We start from the raw sequence: 17,610 nt of genomic DNA on the forward strand, positions 1-17,610 counted from the left end.
AAAAAAGGCCTCAGTGTTGGTGTGTTTGTTTTTTTTTTTTTTTTTTTTTTTTTTAAAGCACAGGAAAAGCTTCCAAGAGTGGGAACACAATTTTCTTGCACTGTTCATTCCATCCCTGCTTTCCCCTATGGTCTCTATGCCGTTCTTCACCACTTCATTATTTCATTAATACAGTGGAAGCAAACAAACATTTTAAAATGCTGCTCTGAAGAGTCTGCTTCAAAAACAAGAAGCAGCAACCCCCCACCCTGCCCTCCCCAGGAGTTTACCAAAAAGCATGTGTATGAGGCTTGACAGCAGCAGAACCGTGTAATAGTTTTGTGCTGAATTCCTAATAAATGTGATGGCTGACCTGGCAAAGCAGTGATGAGGCCACCTCCTAAAAACGATCCCCCCACCCCCCAATTTTTCTGCTGTTGTTTGTAAGTGTTTAAAACACAAAAATCAGGAAATGGTGTTTTAACATTAACCGTGAAGCAGCTGACTGAGAAACAGACAACCATCTTTACGTCTTGTTTTATTGCTCGGTGAGCAGCCAGTAAATGGGAAGAGAAAGGACGGATCAAATCGCAGTAGAGTCAGAGACCGCATTAAAGCTTTCCTCTGTGTACTAGAGATGACGGCAAAACCAAAACAGTACACCAACTGCCGCTGCGCACGGGATGGCAGGAGCCCACTTTAGCAGCCAAAATCATTTCAACAGCTTCTGTTTTACTAGCAAGATCCGTGTTTGCATTTGCAGTAGAAAGAGGAGACCGGGTTATTAACTGGGTAAAGTAATACGGAGCTCGAGAGGCCGTGCTGGTAGCACTACAGATACTCCCGCACACAGCACAAGGACAGAGCTATGGGTCTGCAACGGGCTGCGAACACCCGCACCAGAGAGGGACCTTTTCCCAATCCCCAAACAGCATTTTTGCAGCATCAAATCTATTAATGCAACGTGACAGACAGCCCCTTCCAGATCCCTTCCTTCTTGAGCCTCCTACTGAAGTTATTTTGCAGATTTGGAAAACAAAGCAATTCTTATACATTTGGTGGGGGTTTTTTGTGTGTGTGTGTGTTTTTTTTTTTTTTTTTTTTGTAAGGCACATACACTTAGAAACACACACAGATAATCAAAATTTCAGTAACAAGCAAGCCTGAGCAGGCAGGCAAGTGGTCCTTTATTTCAACCATGCTTCTCATCCCTCCCAGGGAGGGGGACAGCACTTGTGGATGAAGATTTCTATCTGCAGGAGCAGCAAATAGCAATCCAGTTCCTGCTCACCAGGAGCAAGCGGAGGTTGGGAGAGCAGCTGCACACCAAGTGCCTTGATGTACCCTGGAGGCACAGATCCTGCCTCCCAAGCACAAAGCTTTGTTTCTTTGTCTCCTGGACTACAAAAAAGCATCTGTGTGTTTCTCAAAGTCAGACGCCACCAAAAATACAGCATTTGCTGTAACACAAATACAGGGAGCGCTTCTGTCTTACGAAATCAGTTCAAAACATTAAAAGCTGCTAACTATGCAATAAAAGACCTTAAAAATCCATGGAAACACCACAGTTCATGCTTAAAATGCCCACATGCAGGCGTAAGGATTAGAAATGGCTTTTTTAACCTACATATATATCCAGGGAGCAATTCCATCCAATCAATTTAACTTCAGAAAAAAACGTATAAAAACGTATCTAGTCTTCCCAGAAAGCTGAATTAATCTCAACAAAAATATTCTTACCCTAGTTACACGACATTAACCAAGAATGAGCTGAAATCTGACTGAGCACGAAGTCTGGAACTATAAAGATACTTCCTATGCTGTACCTTCCTCTTCTTGCCTACCTGAGATTTTATACAGCCCCAATCCCTGTGCCTCTGACCACATCAAATCCTTAATATATTTAACCCTCAACAGTTCTAGGCAGAAGGAAGCCATTCTCTAGGAGACAAGCCACTTTTTATGGAGGAAGGATGAGGGCTTAGAAAACCCAAGTTTGTGTCGCTACTTTCCACATTAACCACCCATCAACCTTCAGAGGCACGCAGGTAACAGAAGTCGCTGACGCAAGGCCCTGGGGTTTATGTCAGTCTGCCTGAACACAGGCTTCCATGTCCAGCCACTGTTACTCTCAAGGAACATGGTCTGACCAATCTCTACAATATGTACGATGATTTTTAATAGTCTCTCAGAGGAACCTTCTCCCCGTCAATACTTCTGCAAGGAAGAAACCATGGATAACAAATGCCTAGACAACACAAACTGTAGGAAAGGGAAATAACAGCAAAATCATGATACAAAAATCTCATAGACCATTCACTCTTTTCCTTGGAGTTCTCCAGTAACATTATTCAAGTTATTTAGCTATCATCTTTCTCACCACCAACTGCAAACAAACAAGTATTTTCTCCAAGGTGAGGTATGAGTACTAACATAAAGCCGTCTCCATGCCTGTCTGCAGAACTGGGCTTAAAGAAAATAATTACACTGTCATACAATTTCGCTTAGAATAATAAGCACACAGAAACATGATTTCTTCTTGTTAGTATATTTTGTGATGTTCAGGACTATATACAAAACTTGTAATACAGTTTAAGGCCTGTTACTCGTAAGCTGTTGGTTAAGATTTCATATCAAATATATTAATTGCTATATTTGCTGTATTACATTCTCACAACAAGGGTGGGTCTACTGGGCATTTTGAGCACTGAATTTCTGTTAATTCAACAAAAACATGTTTTATCTTAAGAAACCTCAAACCCCACACCCTTTGCAGACCACAGAAATCCTGGTGCAGTGGTTTCTATCAGCAAACTCCTGTTGCTGCCTTCGGCCATATGACTCATATCGTACCAGTGAAGCTGAAGGGAGAGCATCTTTCCGCTAAAAGCTTGCTACATCAGGGGTATATTTTTTTTTGGTTTCTTTTGTATTTTCAAGCATCTCCCCTAAACACCATCACTGCATGAAGATAGCTCCCCCACCACCACCCATAGCTCAAAAAACCGAAGAGAAAGTAAACTCGGAAAAAAACCCCACATTTTGTGAAAAAGCTTTACAACTGCTGGCAGATATCATAAAGTTTTAGTGTGCTAAACATTTACAGCTAAGAAACTAAAAAAATAATACATCCTGCTACAAATATTATTTTCAAATTACTCTCAAGAGCAATACACCTTACGTCAGACAAAACACAGTATCTAGATACTAAAAAATAAAAATCTTTACTAGTAGAGAAAGAAGAGAGATTTTTTTCAGAATGTGGTGAAGCAGTATGAACTTTTTTTTTCTATCGTGTACTCTCCCTGCACCTACTCGAAAAGGGTAACATTGCTTTGGACGCAATCTGGCAGCATGAAGCAAGCAGCTGGACCTCTCAGTGGGATCCCACACAGACACTGAAGTTCATTCCCATGCTACACTTCCCAGGAACAGCACCGTAAATAGTAAATATTTTCTGCGTTTTGGAATCCAGTACTTCGTTGCATGCTGCGATTCAGTAGGGCAGGCAAGAGATTATTTCTAGATGATCGTAAACCAACACCTTGTTATATCACTATTACCATTGCTCTTTCTGAATATTTTATCTAGCTTGCAGAAAAGGCGTAGTGGACCTCCTACTATCTGGTAAAGACCAGATCTAGAAGTGCGCAATAACAGGGTTAAAAATTATCAAGGACTTGACAGTCTTAAAAAAACCCACCCACATGCAGAGCCAAGCCCAAGCTGGTAATGTACATAAAGGGCTCCATTTCAGAGCTGAAAATCACAAAGATTAAAACAAACTGTAAGAAAGAATATAGAGAAATCAATACACCCTTTTTATAATGTTTATCCGTAAATGCAAAAACCTGCAACTATGAAAAAGGCGATGCCAGTTAGACCTGCACCTGCTTTTACTTCCTTTGTAAGCCAGTCTCATCAGGCCAATTCCGTATTTAAATTAAGAGATATTAAGAGATTAAGAACCAATGTAAGCTAGAACAGAAAAGTAATAGGAAATAAACAAAAAAACCCCAGAAAAAAACCCTTCTGGCTAGTAAAGGTTGGAATAACAAAAGCTTTTTTTTTTTTTCTTCCAGATTATGGAACAAAGATCCCTTAAGACTCATGCTGACTCAACAGATACTAATAGTAACAGGGAATAGTACAGAGAAAACAGATGTGTTATGTATATCTGAAGAAGCTCTATAAAGTACTAACTAGCAACCCAGGTGGATGTTAAACAGGAGGTCCTAAAATTATACATGTTTAAATGAGATGATCTGGATTATTTGCATAGAATAGACTCCAAAGAAATGGGCAAATAGCTCTCTTGTGATTGTCAGCAGTTCTCACAGCACTGAACAAATTCTAGGAGCCTGGAGGAAAGACAATTTTGCACTAAATACAGAAAGGGAAGACTGGATGACCGAGTAATTACAGGTCCATCAGTCTAATGCTGAGCAAGGCAAAATTACAGAATATTTGATACTGGACTCTAATAATAAAGAATTAGAGAGGGGTAATAAAATCAATGTAAATCAAATTAGGTCTACAGAAAATAGATTCTGTCAAACTAAACTGACATCCTTCTTGATGAGATTACACGTTTGACTTATAAATTTTAAGAATGTCGATTTAATAGCATTGATATACTTGGGTCTTCTATAAAGCACTTGATTTGGTACTGCTTATTAATTGACCAAAGCGAAATTAACATGGCACACATTAAATGGATTAAAAAAATATAAATCAGCCAACAGATCTCTAACTGAGAATTGTGAATAGGAAATAATCAGAAATATGTTTTCCTACAGGTCTATCTCAGGAAACAGATCTACTAGGCCCTACACTGTTTATTTCCATTGATGAGTGGAAAAAACCCAAACTCCTTGCTCCTGAAGGTAATCGACTGCAGAAAGACAGGGTGAGAGGATAAGAACAAAGAGGACAGAGCGAAGGTGCAAAGCAACTTAAGCTCGTCAGTAAATAACAAATACGTACATTTAGATAGGACAAACCCAAGATTACAGCCCAACAAGCCAAGTTAACTGCAGCATATTTTCCAAATGGGAAATGAAGGACTCTGATAAAGAATGACAGATAATCAACCACCTCTCAAGCTTGCAATGCTGCCAAAAGGGTTATGCCAAATGCTGCATAAAAGCCACACACACTCAAAGAGGGAAAGAAAAATTGCTGCTTCTCATCTGGCTGTGTGCTTTGCTGCCGAAGCGCCGTGCCCAGTCCTGGTGTACGTGCTTCAAGAAAGACAGCAATGCCTTGGCGCTGGTGCCACAAGAATAAACTGCAGCACTTTCAATTGAAAGATGGGGGTAAATCTGTCTACCTGATCAAAAAAAGGTTAAGATGAACCTTAACAGTACTACATTGACACTCATCTGAAGTACAGGTATCTTTTTTTGTTGCCTGTCCAGCAGATAAAACATGGAGTTATGTATCCCAAGTCCCACTGCTGGGTAGCTGAAACAAGAGAAAGCAGGCTAGAAATAAAGCAAATGCTGTTTTCCCGGGGAAGGCATTTGTCCTGTTTTTGACAATGAAAGTAACAGATTATTTTTACTACCTACCAACTATTTTGTCAGCTGACTGAAAATTCTGAAAGTTCAGATTTTGTTTCTGAAAGCTATGCTCTAGCTCAAGAGGAACTAATCCAGGAAAGGTTTTGGTGAGATGTCTTAAGTGCTCAATCATCTCTTCCACTCTGAAGCTCTACACACACACACTGTTCCTGCTGGTTGTTCTCCATACAGCTCCTGCTGCCATCATTCCCACAAGGGAAGCAGAAGTTAACTACTTTTCTCAGACTAATTTGAAGCCTTCCTATTGCTGGAAACATTTCTAGAAGCCACTTATAGAAGAGTACAACTTTGAATTGCTCACCTATGACTGGTTGAGCTAGAAAAAGTTTTTTAAATATCCTTTTTCCTTGAAAAAAAAAAAATTACTCCAGAATGCAAAGTCATGTCAAAGGACTCTGGGACCCACTATGAACAGTCACTCAAAAACAAGTGCAGAACAGGACAGCAACAATGCAAACTGCGGTTTTGTTGTCCCCTGCCCAAATGTAAAACCTAAAGCTGCTCACCTGACAGTCATAACATGAACGCCACTGAGCGCCGATGCTTTTCTGACACAATCCCTTCCTTCATAAGTAGGCCACATCTGACAGCTCATCTCATATTAGCCAGGCAGAAGCCGTCAGACAGTAACAGCCTTCAGTCACTCCGGGTTTGGGACCAAAACATAAATAAAGGTTCACCATGAATTCTCTGAGCCTTCTGGCTCCAATTTCTGCCTGTTCCAACTTCGGCAAGTGTTTAGGGAAGAAACTGGTGCCAGGGTGAGCTTCTCTCTATTAAAGCTGCTGAGGTCAACTTGCTGTCCACCTGTGACTATTCCAAGCAGACCTTCCATGCTCTTCAGCCTTCCCCAATGATACCTATAAACTGTGGATGCCCCTAATAAATACCACCTACAATACAATGACTGGCAAGGAAAGCAGCAAGCAGGAGAGGGGCAAGAGAAAGACTTGCCACGCTTTCTGCTTTCTAAGTAACAGTAGCAGGAGAGACTCGCTGATTTTCAAAGTAAGCCCTGCTCCAGCTGGTAGTCCCATTTCAGAGCACAACCTGTGAACCTCCAAACCATTTCAGAAGTGTTTTAAACACACTCCTGGAAGGACAAAGGATGACAAACTCATATGAAAGCTGTATGAAGGAAGAGCTTTTGGAGAAGGTTACATAAATACCCTTGAGAAGACACATTCAAAATGTACAAAGAGGGTCAATGTGAATAGCCTGCTTTTTTTTTTTTTCTTCCCTCCTTTCCCCTATGACAGTTACCAACAAGTACAGCTGTTTACCTAAAAAAGAAAAGAGGTAAGCTCTGGAGAGATGATTCAGATCAAGGGAAAATGAGATCTGCTCATGAGACCGGTTCAAACTCTGCTCCTTGTCTGATGCTTTTTTTATATACCAGTAACATCAGTCTCATTCATCCTCCATCCCTTTATCAAGGAGAAGCACCTGCTGTCACCCGAGTGATGCACACTGCAGTTACAGGAGAAGGAAACCAGGAAGGAAGCAGCCTCTGAGCACAGCGCTCCTAGTACCAAACAATTAAGCTAAGGCTATTGCTGTCACAATTCACTGTAATCAGGCTATGAAAGTAACCTGTTCTGTACTTAGTGCACCTCTACCACAGCATCCGTTTAGTCTATAGCTTATTTAGACTAGATTCCTTATATTTGTACAGACTAGGATTTGTTAAGTATGTGTTGCTTATGAATAGCAAGAAAGCATCCTCCTATTACAATATAACTGTCACTTTTGCAGGAATTTAGGGGAAAATGCATAGTATTTCTCAAAACAGACACAAGTGAAGTATGAGAACTAAATAGCTTAGTTTCTGCCTTTTGCAGGAAGGTGACTGGGTTCAGGTTTTGTTTGGGAACCTTCCATCAAATTCTGTATTTTGAGTACCCTTGTTCTTTTGAGAAGATCTACCTTCTAGATTAGGAAGAGTCAGCTGTATTTAAATGTGATCCAATCTAGCGCCCCAGATATGCTTTGATGCTACAGTGCACCTACAATTAAACAGCATGACTTATCCTTGGTTAAAACCAGCCAGCAGCAAAATTTTTGTCAGTAGATTCATCTTCTTAAGGTCCTACCAGAGAGACAGGCAGGTTCCAGACTTGTGCTGGGATACTCCTGCCACAGATCCCTTCCTAAAAAACATGTTCGTGGCTTCATAACAAATAAGTAAGTACATCTTATTAAAAAAAGCCCTGGGAAAAACCCCTGTGTTGCACAGGCTGGAGCACCTGTAAAGGTGTACATGCTGACACAATCCTGCTCAGACGGGACAAGACTCCTCAGGCAAACTCTTCCCCTAAGGCATCAGAACCCTGATCCTCAAATAGCAAAGGCTGGGCCCTCCCCATAGGAAATCTGCAGGGAGAAAATTTGTATCACTGCCTTAATTCTGGCAGTGCCAGAGAAACTTGGATAAAGGCTTATTTGTGCGGAGACAGGCCTTTTTGGGGGGCTCATGAGGAGTCACGAGTTGCACAGTGAGCTCCCACGGGAGCTTTACACACACAGGATTTAATAAACTCCAGTCCAAGTGGAAGGGGCTTCTTTGCACCAGGCCTTCTGCAACAGAGACGCTGCTACATGATTAAAAAAATCCCCCAAAGGAAGCCCTTGCAAACAGCGTGCTACATCCCACGTAAAACTCTCCCTTGAGGAGAGGATGAGAGGGAAAATGAACCAGACATACAGACACCACTCACTCAATTTTAATATCTGAATGGGAAGTGCCAGATACCATGACAACAAGCCTAGGAAAATAACTAGAAAAATAAAAGGGGAATAAAAAAACCTGTTGCCTGAAACGTGAAGCAAATCCTACAAATGCAGCTAAAGTATTCAAATGATTAGTGTTAGTGAGGTAACCGTAACCCTTGGACCTCTGCATCTGTTTGGAAGAGAACCACCAGGACCTGAACACAGCGGCCTCAAAAACAAAGCAAGACCCCCAAAACCCAACTACAAGCAATGTCATTCAACCAGCACCTCATCAAGTTAGAGAGCGTGACTTCACCAGGCAGCATCAGAGATTACAGAAGTTTTGTCCTTCTCTGTAGTTTTGACAAATCCCTTAATGCAAGACAGTGTCTTAATGTCTTGATTTTCAGAGATGATTAAGCAGTAGCAGTTCTCATCACATGAAATTCCAGTTGACGGTAGCTGCTACCCCTCAGAATTAGACACTCTAATGATTCTCATTCTGGAACAGCCCCACACATGCACCCAAGAAAACAGAACAAGATGGAGCGTGCTTTGACAGAACCTGCTGCTGCCCAGCACCACTAGATCCTTTCAAAAATCCTACTCCCACAGAAATTTCAGGAGGGCTTTCAAAAACATGCAATTACTCCATTTTAAACTTGACCATACCAGCAATATAAAACACACCTACTCTTGCAAATAGTGCCTTACAGTCTCTTAAGGGCTTCTAGCATTTCAGATGTTCTGCATTTCACCTGAAACAAGACTTTGCTCTTACCTGCATACTACACAGAGTTTTCAAAGTCAGCTGTGTAATTACTGTACTTGAGGACATGGACTAATCTGCATGCAAAGCGTAAGTGGCAGTTTGAGACAAATGCTGCTGAATTGGCTGGAGTCTTCTGCGGTTCCGATTACCAGCATGGAAGCACTTTATCTCTGTACCACACCTTTCCTCACAAACACTGAGGAAAGCACTTTATTCCTATTTTGGAGAGAAGAAACTGAAGGCATGAAGATTTCCAGGGTTACTTGGACAGAGTAACACAGTCACTAGAGCAAGGCTCTAAAACTGGACCTGCCCCACCCTAAGCAATTTTATCACTGGACCACTGAGTCGTGCTGGGCTGGAGATACCCTGTAAGAATTTTATGCTTACAGAATATATTACAGAACATTTTATGCTACAGAATGTACTACCCTTTTCTTTTGTTTTCCTGCTTCTATCAGGTTTCTTTAAATGTAAAACTGATTTTAAGCACGAGTGTGTTCATATTACTGCAAGCAACTAAGTACGTTTCCAGAAGCTACTGCTCCTGACATAACGCAAGACAACCAAGTTCCATTTCTGAACAAATATTTGGATTCCTCCCCCATCTAGCTGACATCTCTTGCTTCCCTTCTTTTTATCTTCTCCCTCCCTTCCTTCAAGGAGCACACAGCCTCTGAATCAGCAGCTGTTCTGAGAAAAGCATGGCTGCACTCCTCCCCTCTTTGTCCCAGAACAGAACAGGGACTGTACTATAAAAATCTAGTGTTCTGGGGACAGGCATGAATGGACAAGAAACAGCCATGACTTGTCTATCCGGAACAGTAAATTCAATGCTGAAGAGATGAATTAAACAGAGGAATGCAGACATTAGAAACAAACAGGCTAAGTTAAAACAATATTCAGTTAGAAAAAGTGAAAACAAATAGACCCAGAAGAAACCCGAAGGACATACCAGAGATAAAAAATGGTAAGCAGCAGTGTGAAAAGAAATTAGCAACAGGAGTCAAAGAAGTCATTGCATTACATAAAGGATGCAATATGTGGCAGGCAGCCTTTCACATCCCAAACGTGCGATGTCACATTAAGGAGCGGGAAGGGATACAGTATTGCTGGACCAGCAGTACCGAAAGAATGGTAAAGGGTGTATTCAACTTGGTAAGCAACGGATATACTGGAAATGAGGAAAGCAACAAACTGGAGGCAAATTTCAGCAACCACCAGGTTTTTAAATCAACAATGATTTAAGGCTTGGGAGCAACACTGGACACTTTTAATCTTGCGTCTTAAAAGACTAAAATATGCTGTCCTTTGGGTAAATTGTGACTAAAAAGAAATGCAAAAGCCTATAGATACTTCCAATGCGTAAAGACTACGAGCAGAGATGAAATGTTAAAAGTGTGCTACTTAACACTGTTACTCATTAAGGGAAGATGAAATTAAGAGAGGGTAAAAAAATACACGGTCTGAAACCAAAGAGAAAAAGCACTCCAACAGCGTGAATCAGTAGGTCATGGAGGAGGAACACGCTTCAGTCTTCCTACATCCCATCTCAAACATCAGTATTTTTGAAATTTCGATGGATGTGGAAGGCACCTAAAAAAATTTAATACTGAACAATGGAGCAGAAATTGAAAGCAAACCAAAGGAAACAAGCGATTCTTCTACTAGTAAGACTTGGACCACAGGGCCCAGTGAGTTCCAATCCCAGTGATCCTATACCACACCACATGCATAATTTAGGTGCAAACGTACCAAACATCAACAAAAGTGATTCCAGGCACCTAAAGTAAAATCTCATGAGAAAACCCACTGTTCTAGAAGATGATGGTAGTTGGTGGAGTGCTGGGGAAAAGAAAGGCAGAAGGACAGAACCACAACAGAGCCTGTGCACTCACCAGGGTTCACACCTTTGTGATGTATCAGAGAACTGCACAGGCAGAGTGAAAACTCAGTTGTGGCTTAAAGAAACATGCAGCTTCGTTTATAGGAGAGATATTTTTTGTTAAAGACCAAGAACATGCTCTCTCACTGTGAAGAATTATGCAAGCAGAGGAATCGGGAAAGGAAAAGTACAGCTCAGGTATGAAAATCCAGTGTATCCTCAAACCTGGGAGCATTTTATGTGGAAGTAGTGGCAGTAATGCTTTCAGTCTAAAGGAAATGGCAGAGGCACATAGAACTGGAGAAAAATTAGTTTGTTTTGCAAAACAAGAATATTAAGTAGGGCATAACAATACACTGCAGCAGCAATATCTGAAGCCTGGATGACTACAAATTCAAAAAGCCCTGGTAATTTTGTCATTAAATAATTTAATGCAGCAACATTTAAGGTTTTGTACCTCTGCCTCTGTCAAACAAAAAAACAAAAGCCACCACAACACTAAGAAACTCACAGCAATTCCGAACAATGACTCTGAATACCTATTCTGTCTCAAACAGCCTGCTAATTAAGGTCTTTGAGCTCTACTAACCAGTTTTTCCAATGCATAGAGGAAAGTAATTTATTACAGACCGGAATACAAAATTTAATATTAACAACACAACCTGTGACTGCAGCATTTTTAATTTGATCAGCAAAAACATAAATAAAAGCTGCAACCTGACAGCTAAGAAGGTTAATCTGTAATAGTTAGATTTACGTAGATTACTTCACACAGCATCTGGAAAGATGCTGAGAAAAGTAAAGCCACTTTATTGTATTCCAAAATGTGGTACCCATAAAAATTTCGTTATCCATCAATACTCATGAGTGCAGCAAACCTACTTAACAAATTTGCTTTGGCTTTAAGACAGAACTTTCAAGAACTTCAAAACAACAGCAGGAATTTAAGTAAACTTTAAAAGTTTATAATATTCCTTTTAGATACTTGATGGCAATAGAAATAATGAAAAAGAAAAGAGCTTCAAGGAGAAAACAACTAATATGTGCACACAACAAAGTCCTATCACTTAAATTTCTTGGTAATTTTGTTGAAAAGAAAGTTGGCATGAATATACCCCTCACATTTTCTTGAGACTGAGAAGCAAAAATTTTCCTTTTAAAAATGGTATATTTAATCTGTTTCAGCCTACACCTTCTCCTATATAGGACACTATTCACATGTATGGCACTGAATGTACCATGTGTTGTTTTGACTACAAGCCATTCCTGCTGGCTGACCACCACCAAAACCAGCACACATTTTGATACACAACTCTTGTAGAAGAGCTCTTCACAATATTAAACGTGTAGGTGGTAAACAGAGGAGAGGGAAAATACATTTATTTTTCCTTTTGTTTCCAGTTTGGCAAAGCACCTAAACATGCCTAACCTGGTGCAAGTATCACAATCCTACCAGTAAACAAAGTTAAGGTAACAAAGCAGCTATTCCAATGTAGTAGAAAGGATAAAAGGAGGAAAACTGTTCAGGCAAGCTCTCAAGGTGTTCATGTTTGGGTTTTTTTTGTTTTTGTTGTTGTTTTTTTTTTCTTTGTTTTTTTTTTTGTTTTAAGACAAAGTGGCTTCCAGAGCAGGAAAATATTCAAAGAAAAAGTAGAGAAACAGGAGAAAGCTATACACGGTAAATAGAAATTACGCAGATACAGCACATAGGAGAACCGAGGATTCTAAAAAAGGAACTGCTAGAGAATACTTCTTCCTTGTTACATGTCCTATCTTCTCATGCCCTACCTACCCATCCCCACAACAAGGAAAGTCAAAATACCCCCTACATGTAACCAACAGAATCCTAAGGAACAGGAAGCCTGTTGATACCTAATTTGAGGTGCTTTAAAATACGTTTGAGCACAATTATCTACACAGGGCAGCAGGCACATTAGACCTTCTACCACAAAAACTGCAGCCCCTCTAGTACAGTAACAATTAATCATACTGGCAATGCTGCCATTTGTTTGCTTGCAGGTGAGTATGACACAGCTTTTTGTCCATCTGCTTTTGCAACACCACTTAAAAAACATCTAACTGGAAAAAACCCAGTCTGGGCTCTTGTGAATAAAAATAATAAAAACATTCAGGTTTTCTTCCCCTCCAGGTGATATGTTCCACTGATTAAACAGATGCTGTGAGAGTCCTAAGAACAGCAGTACTAGGTCAGAGCAGAGGTCTGCCTAGTCCAATATCCTGTCTCCAGCAGCACCTGCAAGCCAGTAACTTGCACTGAAATTCCTAGCAGGGACAAGTAGGAACATCTTCAAAATCAGTGATGGATACGGCTCAGGAAGAATGGAAAACAGCAGCTATATCTAAGAAACCCCAGCAGCGAGTCAGCCAAAGCAGAGCCAGTGAGCAAAGTTGAAGTGGACTTGGACTTCAGTGACATGGTGCTTTCTTCCCCTCTTTCTCTTTAGAAAGAAAATCTCACAGGGATGGTAATGACCACAAGACTGGGGCATCAGAGAAATGGGAAACATGGCACCTGGGCAAACCCTGTCTTAATAGGCATGTGGAGGCACAGAAGGGCCTGAACAAGACCCAGTCTGTACCACGAACGGTTTGAAAAGTCAGAGGCTGCAACACCCTATCAATAACCACTCCAGGAATGAAGCACAGGACATGAAGTAGAATGCTGCTGAAATCCAAAAATGTAGGCTTGTCTGTTGGCAAAGGCTGAGCATCAGAGCAACTTCCAAAAATCCTTCTCAGTAATATGTTGGCTATCAGTGCTAACTATAAGCACGCGATTGCCAGTAAGCTGTGTACAAAGGCTGTTGGACTCCCAATTCAGGCAGCAAGAGAAAGTATCCTTTGAACAGGAGAAAGGAATAGATGGTAAGCAGCATTAAGGATGTGCAGGTGTAGAAAACAGTGATAAACCCCCATCCTCCATATGTTCTTGTACATAACAACATAACATTACTAGAAATTAATGCCTCAACCAGAAGTCAAATTAAGATGATACCTTAAGTTTCAAAGCATTAGGACTGAACCTCTGCAGTTTTCTGGAAGCAAAGGAAAGGATTTAAGGACAGGCAAGACCTCCATGCAGCAGATATCCCAAAAGGAACTTGGCTCTCTAAAGATGGCATCTCACTTAGGTTGGCTCGATGATGTAAATAGGTCCTTGCTCAAGTCAGTTAGAGTAACCCCAAAAGCAAAGCATATCTGAAGGACGGGGTCCGAGTGGATTGAGTCTGAAGAGGTACTTTATCTCATCAGTATAGGGACTGCACAAACTGAGCTAGCAGAAAACACAAGAGAGGAAAAAGGAGTGCCGAAGACAGACACACTCCCATGGGCAGCAGATCCCAACTGAACTGAAGGTCTCAGGTTGACTGTTCCCAGAAGTCAAGCAGAAGATCTTGCAGGGCTCTTCTAAATGTAGAGAAAAGCACCTGTACGCTAGGAAGTGATGATGATGATGGATCAGCTCTGCAACAGAGAAGGGGCAAGAACTTCCTGGCTCACTGAAAAACAGCTACTGCAGGCAGGTCAAATAATCCTGGTCACAAGTTTACCAAACACCATCTTAAAGCCAAGAAGAAACTCCTAATGCAGCGTTGGTAAAAAAGCAGTCTTGTGAAAAGGGACAGCAGGAGGTAGACCACTTCCGAAACCATTTAGACTGGTTTTACAGACGTCCCTTTTGTTCTTGGACAAGTTGTCTAGCAAGGGCACTGGGAAGATGGGCAGACGTGACAGCCACAGCACAGCCGTGCTGCTTTGTTGGTATGGCTGAAGGGCAGAGGGTCTTCAGTGGCAGGGAACAGATGAATGCGGGGAAAGTCAGCCTCAGAGCCCTGACAGGTATCTCTTGGTGTGCTGCCTACTGCTGCCCCAAAAGACCCTGCCTCAGCTGGAATGCAGCTCATCGTTAATGGACACTGCTGCCAAACTCCCAGAGCTTTCCTGGAACTCTCTCATTCCTTTCCTCCCCATTCTCCTTGTCCTTCTTGGGCTAAAAGGAAAGAAAAGAAACTGGTTAGGGACAGAAGCTGTGCATGAATGCTGCCGCACAGGGTCTGCACTTCTTTTTCCCTTGTTACGCCTTTCCCTCTAGGAGAGACAACACTGGAGGTTAAGGGTGGACTGCCATCAAATAGAGGGTTTCACCAACAGAGCCATTCCACCTGGCTCTTCCCCGATAGACAGTTATCTTCAATGCAGATGATTTGAAGGATAGAAAAAAAGTCAGCAGACACTGAAAATCCTCATAAATAACCCTGTATCTGCAAGTCACAATTTCAGAGGTTTAAGTGTACTTGTACTGTTAAGGAAAGCCATACTGCTAACCTTTTCTCACTAGATTTGATAGGAAGGTGATGTTATTTACCCAAACCAAGCAGTTAAAACGGAAGAATAAACTGAATATGCATTAAAGACATTTAACACACTTCAGAACAAGCTCAGGACTGAAACTACTGAGGTTAATTAGAAGGCTCTTTCACACCTCACAGGTCATGCCTGCTTGCTTTCTGCCTATTTGCCCCAACACTCGTTTCAATTGCTTCTTTCCAATAATCAGAAATCAAAATTCTTTTGTTCGCCAGTGCAGAATATGCACCAGGCGACTGCAGAGAGGTGATAAAGAAAATGATGAATGCAAATTTGACCGTTTTCTTCAGCACTTAGAATAGACATCAACCCATACCAAACATATTTTAGAAAACCAGCACTAAGACACTACTATTTCTGTGTTACCTCCCCCACAGTGTTAATGAATTTAGTTCAGATACTTAATGCAAATGTTCATTTAGATAACCAATATTTGGGGATTGTCTTGAATCTGCAGCCCTTAGAATAGGATATGCAACTGAAATTAGGTTTATCTCTGCTGAAGAACAGAATACACTTCAGGAAATAAGCTGTAAGAGTAAAATAACTAGGCTACCAAATTAAGATCAACTTATCAAAGCTCTCTAATGACATTCAGAGCCATATATTTAGGTTTTTTTAAAATAATCCTAGATTTTAGGTTTAAATGACTCTTAAACATGTCTGTTTTTTCCCCCCTATCTTACAATATTTTATTCTCCACATGCAGCTGGAGGTACCAGACAAAGACTATAACCAGAAATGGAAGCATGCTCTGTATTCCATCTGATTCACAGAAAGATTTCTCTTTTTCCAGCTCTGAAACACATTCAACTTCTGCTTTTCCGGGCACTTGACTTTCAACTGCAGTTACGCTGTTCTGACTACTCCTTCCTTGCTGCATTTTGGACCATGCACTCAACACAAAGAAATAACTCCCATACAAATCTCATGTATCCGCTAAAATATAGTGAGGCCAATCTAAAAGTCAAGTCCTGAAGAACCTAAGGTAATTCACTTAATTTGGTATTATTTTTCAGACAAAAGAACTCTACCAGAGTACTCTGCTGCACAAATATTTTTTCAATTTCAGCAAACATTGTCTTCTGCTTTCAAGGAAGTCAAATGTAGAAAGCTGCACTGTTTCTTACAGAGATTCCCTGCACAGCTAATTTAAGGGGCACTACTAAATACAGCCTTTAAATGCAATCAAACCAAATGCCAGAATTATATTCACTTTGTACATGGCAACCACCACAGTATGTAACTTTGGGTTTTTTTTTTCCTGTTCTGAGGGATTGCATTAATTCTCATCTACTACTAGAGCAAAGCAACTGCTGCTAACAGTCTAGTCTAAAAAGATCTACCAAGTAAGTGATCAGAGATCAGTGAGTAGTTACTACCGCTTTATGGAGAATTACTAAAAATACCCTTCCAAGTCAACAAGGGAATAAACTACCTCTACAAGGTATTTTTCTCCTAAACCCTGTTATTAGGTGGGCTTATGCCAGGAGGCATGACTGTTTACATACTTGCTAAAGAGTTTAAGTCTTATCTAACATAATCCCTACATTCTATAATCCTATCTGTTTAATGTATTTTAAGTGGGGAAAAAACCGCTGGAACCAGTAGTATCTCAAAATGGAAGGCTTTTTCAAAGCACAATCAGTGAATTGGACATCAAATGTAAAAGTAGTTTATGCTCAGATTAGACTTTCAGTCATTTAGGATCAGGTAACAACGCTGGGTTTGACAGTAAGCTATATTTATCTGCATATGGGTCAATTTTTTCTTCCAATAGCAAACACTTCTGGTATGCCCTTTTACAAAATTCCCAGAGAAAACATAAACAAGACACTGGTAGCCTCTGCAGGCCCAATTTCCAGTGAATGTATGTTCTATCTGAAGCTTCTAAACATAAATAGCTGAGAACTATTTTCCTTGAGTAAAAATAAGTATTTTCCCCCCATGACAAAGCAACAAAATTTTACTAGTATTTCTGCAATTTCCAGCCTGCATATTTCAAATGCAGACTCAACTGTGTGATGGTTACCTATTGACATGAACTATACTACCAAAAGGTATCTTTCCTATAATTGAATTTAACCATTACTCCTGGTTTTGCTTTGTGTCTTTCCAATATGATGAGCTTTCGGAGTCTCCCTTTGATCCCAAGATGGACAGTATGACCTCTCGCTCATTTATGCTATCAGGCATCAAAACCTCCCATTAAAATACGTAAAGCTTAGCCGTTGCCTGCTACAAACACTGGGCCAATACTAGTTTGTTTACTAAGGAAAGCTTAAGTA

At 40.7% G+C, this 17,610-nt stretch overlaps 1 protein-coding gene across 13 annotated transcripts in view; it reads right to left on the reverse strand.

Moving 5' to 3' along the window:
• Positions 1–17,610, reverse strand: part of ELAVL4 (ELAV like RNA binding protein 4) — an 82,859-nt gene that overhangs the window by 19,810 nt on the left and 45,439 nt on the right. The window lies entirely within an intron of this gene.

The sequence above is a fragment of the Falco punctatus genome, assembly GCF_963210335.1.
Source record: "Falco punctatus genome assembly, chromosome: 11".
Classification (NCBI taxonomy): Eukaryota; Metazoa; Chordata; class Aves; order Falconiformes; family Falconidae; genus Falco; species Falco punctatus.